The following is an 8,507-nucleotide window of genomic DNA, read 5'->3' as shown; positions in this document are numbered from 1 at the left end:
CACTTCTTTTTCACTAATCATATTTTCTCTCTCTTTTTATTAATAATTAGGGGGTACATTTAGTATTCCTAACCAAATTATGAAAATCTCCCCTTACAAGTCCTAATATATAGTGTTCCTTCAAAGCCAATTTGTTAGATGTAGATTCATTAGTTTTAGTTTTGTTATTGAGAATGCAAAACCTATAACTAATCAATTCAATTGCATTGTAGGTTGCTTTCTATGCAAGACATTGGATCCAACCGCATGAAGAAGAAGTAAGTTATATTTTTTTATTAGTTAATTAAAACTTTATCAAGTAGATGTTGGTATATTTTTGTATTAATTATTTTAAGCATATAGTTTTAATCATAATCATGTGGTGTTTGTGTTCTTTGAGGGTCATGTGACAAGGCGTATGATGCATTCACGCCATATCCAAATTTTAGGTTGATGTCTTTATGCCGAAAAAAGGATTTAGCAATATTTTGTAATATAGGCAATGTAGCAGATATTGAAAAAAAGAACGAGCTACATTTGTTTGAGACAAAATACAAACATGTGTACTTTTAACCAGTTTACTTATAAATGGGTATGGTCAAACAAATAAGAAGCTTAAAGTTCATTAAAAAAATATTTAACTTATACTATTTATAATACACTTTTTTTCAAACTTTTGAGAAATGCGAAAATGCTTTTGCTAATGACTTTCTATTGCAGGCACTTCATGTGTGATGGTTGCTAGCGGAGCTCTTTGGAATGCTTCTATATTCCATCTTGCATAATCATCCATTGAAGAGGTGAAAAGAGAGTACGGTAGAAAGGTATATGGTCACGTTTCATATATATTAATGCTTTTGTAAATCAAACATAAAATCAAGCCTTTTACTTATTCTAAATTGATTTTTTTGTTCAATTCATGATAATCCATGGTAATCCGACTATAAATATCGTTGGATGTACCATCTTTAGTCTCTGCATTCCATATGAGGTAAACAAATATAAACAAGAAAGAAAAACTCACTTTATACTAATTATTTATACCTTTTTTTCAGGATATTGGGTATGCAAAACTAGCAAACTTAAAGCCACAATATAGGTTGTGCAAGTTACCTTCATAATATTATTGCATGCAAGTGTTCTTTTGAAACTTTGAGTAACCTAAGTTGACTTGCAGATTCGAGTTTTATTCCACCTTTTATCTATCGATTCATTCATGGGTAACTCAAGAGACATTGCAATCGGGCATGTGGCAGTAGTATCACTATTGTTTTGATCCATGCTACGAGACGAGCTTATACCAATTACACGAGAACATGAATATTTACGTATTGCTTTTATGGAAACATTCTTCGCTGGAGTCACTCGAGTTACATTCGGCATTTTCAGGTAGGCATCAAGTTGAAAACAAATAAAAATGTTTTCATTTTGATTGAAAGGGCTGTTATGGTTTTGGTGTTTGGCCTTCTTACATATTGGGTTTTCTAATCTATTGAGTAGATATGGTAAAACGAGCGAGTTGGTCAGGTTGGGCGAAGGTTATCTTTTAAGGGTCAAAACATATCAGTTTGGTATGGAATACTTTTTCTCTAGCAATTTTATCTATATTTAGTGTTAAATCTGTTAAAAATTGTATTATTTTAAAAAGAGGGTCTCAATTTTTGCATAAGTTGATTTGTTTTAACGTATTATTAAAACGGTTTAGTTGAATTTTGACCCATTTTACCCGTCATCTTTTAGCATAGTCTTTTTACTCCTTGAGAGTTCTAGCGCTGACTAATCTTGATGTGATCATGGACGAATGAAATATTATTATTTTAATGAATGCTAAAACTTTCATTATGCTAAGCAACAGTTATGTTCTATGGAGAGATGGGATTTGTTTTGTTTTGTTTTGTTTTGGTGATTATGTGTTATGGGTCATAGCCGATAGTGGTTATTGGAGATGGTGGTGTATGTTGGGGGATGGATATTTTGGGGATTATGGAAAATGGTTTGTATTATTGTGAGGAGCTTCAGAAATTGTTTTGGTCCTATTTTGTGGGGTTTATTGAATGTATTATTGTGAGGACGTTCATGAATTGTTTTGGTCATATTTGTGGGGTTTATTGAATAGCAGGTATGGCAGTTTGCTGGTTTGTTGCGGGGTAGAGGCTGCTGTGTTTGAACATAAGTTGGTAAAGGCTAATGGGATTGTTGTTGAAAAGTGGTTGAAGACTAAAGTATAAACAAATGTGGTGTATAAAGAAATATGTAACAACTTGTGATTTTTTCATATTCTTTTTTTTTCCTAGTTCGTTGTAATTTATTATTTATTATCTATATAATAATGGAACGTTTATTTTATTATAAAGTTTTTGTCAAAAAATTTAAATAAACAGCAAGGGTCAATCACTGTCTAGAGTTGGTCTGTATTTGAAACAACCAGTTTTCACCCACGGTCAATTGTCTGTTGCTTTATCCAAAGTAAAAACCAGACAAGGAGTTAAACTTCTGATTTTGGACAATGACGGCAAACCTACTAATAAACGACAAATGTAGTTTATAAAGAAGTATTTAGTGATTTGTGATTTTCATGTACTCATTTATCTATAATTTTTTTGTTCAGTATCATTTTTATACGTTTATATTGAAAAGTTCGCCACTAGATATTGTATGTTTGTGTTAAGCCACCCGCGAAACTCGCGGGTTCTTAGACTAGTAAAGAAATATAGAAAAACACTAATTTTGGTAATTATTTTTTAAATCACCCATTTTGTTAAATAACTTTTCCACCAACACCATTTTAGGAAAAAACTCAACACATATGGCATACGTAAAGTGCTACTGAAAATCCCATATTAATGGCATAAAAAGTAAATGCCACTAAAAGTGTGTGTCAAGCAAATATGGCATACGTAAAGTGCCATTAAAAACCCTAATTGATGACACAAAAGCTAAATGTCACTAAAAGTGTGTGCCAAATTTTTTTTTTTTTATAGTGTATGTTTTTTTAACAGTGATTATTTTAATAGATTATAAAATAGAATATAGGGCACTTACTAAGTCCACACAATGATTTAAGTTTGGTGGGTTCAAAAGTTGTCTTACACTTCTTGGTAAGCACGTTTTTTAGTTACATACACTTTAGTGATGGAGCTAGAATTTTGTAGAAGGACAATCGGGGACTTGACTAAATTTTAAAATGGCTTATGTTTTTTCTAAACACTATTTTATTAGATTATAAAATAGATCATAGGGCACTTGCTAAGTCCCACTCGATGATTAAGTTTGGTGGTTTCAAAAGTTGTCTCTTACTTCTTTGTAAGCCTTTTTTTCAATTACATATGTCTTTAGTTACCGGAGTTAGGATTTTTTAGAACAATCAGAGGCTAGACTAAATTTTTAAACTAGGTTATGGTTTTTTTAAAGAACGACAATTTTATTTTATTAGATCATAAAACAGAATATAGGGACTAGTATAAAGTCGGAAGTACCAAAAACGTCAATGAAAATATCGTTACATAATAACATCTTGAATATTAAAGTCCCCCATTTTTTCCACTCTAAGCTACTGTAGCCGATCTGTTCTTAAGGCATATAAATGTGTCTTCCTTTATCGCATCCACCACACGCAAGACTGAGACAATTCTAATAGGATATAAAGTTGTTGAATTTCTTGAATACACTATGAACCGGGTTATATCAGTAGGCGTTGAATACCACACGAACTATAGCCAAGTAGGATCACATTCTGACATTCTCCACATTCTCCTTCATTTTTATAACGAAAGTTCAGATTTTGATAATTAAAACTACACCACAAAATTACTAGCATGCAATAGGCATTTAATTTTTAACTCAAACACAAGTGTGACGCTTATATGGGGGGTAGTGTACGGTCCTCCCAACCGCCGGAGTGATCTCACTCCGGGAGCCGCTACCCGACCAAGCTAGTTCTGTGGTGACTTCCCCTTACCGAGTTCTTACCCTGGGCGACATATGCCACTCCCAAGACTCGAACCCGGGACCTCTGGAAGAGGTGGGTGTCGGTGGCTAACTGGGCTACCCCAGTTGGTTACCGCTTATATATCTAAACGAGTCAGTGGATAATAAGTTGTAAATGGATTGACTTTTTGTAATCAAGTTGTAAGCAAGTTAACATGAAGGGTAATCAAACGAATGAAATAAGTTCGCCCGAATACGACTATTTGACTAAACGAGTTAAACATGTCAACTCAACTTGACCTATTTATTAAACAGCAATTATTTTTGTATATGATAGGTTGGTTTACCAAAAAGCAAGTGTACAAAATTTCATCTAGTTTTCTTTTTAATATTGATTCTACAACATTATTATGCACTAAAGGTGTAAAATGGTTTTTCCTTTTCAAAAGCCTCTTTTTCCCTTTTACTTGCACCTTAAGTTTCTTCCAAAACATATCATCTCAAGGCTCTCTCTCATATACATATATACCATCCTGTACATACATCTGCATGTATATATCTCAAGTAAGTTGCTTAAGAGTGTTGGGGATTGTATTGTATCAGCTGGTATATCCCAACTATCCCTCCCTCCCTCACTCACTAACACACACATACACTTGTATATGTATATGTATATGTAAACATAGAGCAGCACACCTTCTACTATATATGCCATGCATCTCTGATGTTTTTTTTTTTTTTTTGGATTTTTGTGCATGTATTGAAGAGCTATAGAGCATGACTATTAATGAGGCACCAACATGGGCAGATCAATGGGGTGCAGGAGGGATCGGTGCAATCGGAGAGTATCAAAAGGAATCGATCAAAGAGAATGATGAAAATAAAACAGAATTTAGTCGAGTAGCAAAAGAAAGAGCCAAGAAACTGATCAAGTGGATCAAGAACATCTGCCAGAACAAGAACAAGAACAAGTCTAAAGAATATGAGAACTAGCAGGCATTATATATCAGAATATATATTGCCTCTAATGTGTATAAAGCTTGAAACTTGGAACAGACCTAAAGGTTTATGCTATGGCAAACTATAGAAAGAACCGTTTTTTATGTAATAAATAAGATACCAACCACAACATCAAGAAATCATCTTATGACAATCCGAAAGTCGAATGTTTCACTACTATCAAACGTTGACTAAAGTTTATGGTTAATCCATTCTTCCTTTCAAGATTCTTTCAGTCACTTCAGTTGGCGTGCTGCAAAAAAGCCATACAAATTTGTCTTAAATTATACATATAGAGAAAGAGAGTCGTCCAATACATAATCACTTTAATTAGAGAACTACAAAAACTGCATAAACAACAACAACAACAACAACAACAACAAACATACCCAGTAAATCCCCAAAATACCAAGCTAATGGTAGGGTCTGGGGAGGGTGGGATGTAGGCAAATCTTAGCTCCATTCCTAGGGACAGAGAGGCCGCTTCCAGATAGACCCCCGGCACTAGTAACAAGACATAGACACAACCAAATAACAGACCTAAGGTTGTGGATGGGCAAAATAGTAAGGTATAAACATACAAAGAAGTCATAAGACCATAAATATCCATAGCTGCAAAAAGATAATGACATGCAAATAGGAACTCTAAGCCCCTACAAATCAATCAAATTAGGATCCCCCCTTCCCATCCCCTCTCTCTCTCTCAAAAATTTTTAACCTTAATCCTACGTCTCCATAGACCCCTATCATATATCTCTTGACATGTCCAAACCATCTCAATCTCCCCTCCTGTATCTTATCTGATATACTAGTTACTCCTAACATTTCCCTAAGAGCTTCATTTCTTATCCGATCCAACCTTGTATGCCCACTCGTCCATCTTAACATCCTCATCTCTACTACTTCCATCTTACGCGCCTGTGTCTTCTTATGGCCCAACAGTCTGTTCCATACAACATAGTAGGTCTAACTGTAACCCTATAGAATTTCCCCTTTAATTTAGTTGGAAACCTCTTGTCGCACAATACCCCAGTGGCTACTCTCCACCTACACCATCCAGCTTGGATGCGATGAACTACATCACTATTTATCTCCCCATCACTTTGTACAAACAATCCTAGATATTTGAACTTAGTTGTCGGCGAAACCATTTGACCGTCAATGGTAATTTGAGTATCGTCTACATCACCTGCTTCACTAAAATCACAGTAAAGATACTCAGTCTTAGAGCGACTAATCCTTAAACCCTTGCCTTCCAACGCTGCTCGCCACTCCTCTACACTCTCATTCAGGCACTGTTTCGTCTCCGCCACTACTACATATCATCTGCGAAAAGCATGCACCATGGTATTGTCTCCTGAATCGATCTAGACAACTCATCCAACACTAATACAATATCATCTGCGAAAAACCGCATAAACATGTGTACCTTAACTATCATACAAAAGGCGTATGTAACCACATAACATCTCTTTCTGTCTACCCCGCTATATCAGCACTACGAACAAGTATTTATGCGGTTGAGGGGTCACATAGTTCTCTACTTGAAATTAGTTATGTATTGAAAATACAATGTGTGTGTGTAAAGATTAGCCAAGTAGATTTACCTCTTTAATTATGTATAAACTACAAAATGAAACAAATAGAAAAAAAAAGTTAGAATAATAGGTAGCAACAAACTTACACAATCTAAACATGTCCTCCCCAACCACTCAAACAATCGCGATCTACTGATGATAAGAGAGCTTGAGAGATTGTCTCGAAAAGTTCCTCAGCTTCCTGCATACAGTAAGTATATTTTTATAAACCATTTTTTATATAATTTTGTTTTGAAGTACCATCTCAGGCTTGAAATTAATGAGACTCGGAAGCAGTACCCGCCACCACAAAATCTTTTGCAAGCTCTCTATGATTCATTCATTTAAAAAAGCAAAGATAACAAATTATTGCATGATTAATATAATAAAAAATTGACTTACTACTTTATTCATTAAATAAAATTAAAAATGTTAGACAAGTGTTGTGAGGCAAACCAACTCGACCCGTAATGAACTAATGACCTGTTTTAAACCTTGACTGTTTTGACCCATACCCATTTTGACATGTTACCCGACCCGCCCATTTTGCACCTCGATCTACAGAATCTCCAGTTTGCGACTTCTTAAGTTGAAGAGTCGTTTTGAAAGTATGACCAACAACAAAAGCATAAAAAGTGGACCTACTTTGCTCCAATCGAGTCCATTGTGCATATAAACGGCTTGTCATCATCTCCCAAGCCAGCAATCACAGGTTGGCAGAAATAGGGACCAAACCTACAGAATATTAGTAACATCTATCAAATACAACATGTATATAAGTTTTCTTTTTTTTTTTGGATGATCTGTAACCTTTTCTCATACAAAATAGCAGAAACAAGACTAGCAAAAGTTTCAGCTTCATATCTCTTTCTTCGCGTAAATGATACAGTTTATGGCGAAACACAAGCCGCTGATAACTGCAATACAAAGCAAAATGATTGTTGCATTATTGTAAAGAATGATGTAGCTAAGCAAAAACTTGCAACAAAGTCAAACTGAGCAATCGACTTTAGCTAATAAGTTTCCCATGCAATATGTTTAACTATGTTGCAATTGCATAATCGAAATGGGTAGTTTTTCTTTTTCTTTTTTCTTATATTTTTTGTTACACGGGGAACCCATCACCCAAATACTCGCGTGGCCCTACTAACCAATGGGACCAGCTATGCGCAGCTTGTGCTGGGCAGGTGGCCTTTCGAATATGAGACCTCTACTACAAAGAATCAGGCGCTTACTAGTTCGCCATGGTAGTCGAACGCGCCACTTGCACACACCTAGCCCAACGCAGTTAAAGGCGCTCCAACGAGAACTTCGGCCAACTTCCAAAGAGATTCCGGCCAAATTCCAGTCAGAAGTCAGAACAGCTAAAACCAGTCTGAAACATCCAAAAATGACCAGGAACCAGCCTAAAGTAGCCCTGAACCAAGGTTTAAAAAAACGGAAAACGAGTTTCGAGTCATTTTCCCTTCGCCTCACGAGGCGGGACTAAAAGATAGATATAAAAATTATATATCTTATAAAAATAATAGTACTACCTAAATTCATCATCAAATTCATCAAAAACACACATAAAAAAGACATAAGTTGCTTGAAATTGACACAAAAAGTCAAAAACATCAAAAACAAATATCAGAAACACCTGAGGCGTAGCCTTTTCAGCGCCTCAGCCCCCTCTGAGGCGCACGTACAACAGAAATCCCCTAAGGCGTGCCTCAGAATCGTTTTTTGGGGCATTTCACCTCGGGGCGCACGCTTCTACTGTTTTTTTGAAACCATGCCCTGAACCCACCTAAAAATGGTCTGTCTATACTGTGCGTCTTGCTTTAGGCTACATTCATTGGTGACCAATTGGTGAGTTGGTTGCCCAAAAAGTGAAAAAAAAATAAAAAATCAATTAATTCTCACGACCAAGTCGGTGGTGCAACTTTAGTTTTGCATTATTTTAATAACTTTAAGGTGCCACTTGTTGACAAATGAATTTTTAATTATTATTTTTTTATAAAAAATGCATTATATTGTTGTTAT

The 8,507-nt window shown here is 35.3% G+C and overlaps 1 pseudogene; it reads right to left on the bottom strand.

Moving 5' to 3' along the window:
* Positions 1 to 4,673: 4,673 nt before the first annotated feature.
* LOC110936934 lies at positions 4,674 to 7,728 on the bottom strand (annotated as a pseudogene).
* Positions 7,729 to 8,507: the final 779 nt, after the last annotated feature.

This window comes from Helianthus annuus, chromosome 1, assembly GCF_002127325.2.
Source record: "Helianthus annuus cultivar XRQ/B chromosome 1, HanXRQr2.0-SUNRISE, whole genome shotgun sequence".
Taxonomy (NCBI): Eukaryota; Viridiplantae; Streptophyta; class Magnoliopsida; order Asterales; family Asteraceae; genus Helianthus; species Helianthus annuus.
This window is presented reverse-complemented; position numbering and strand designations above follow the sequence as displayed.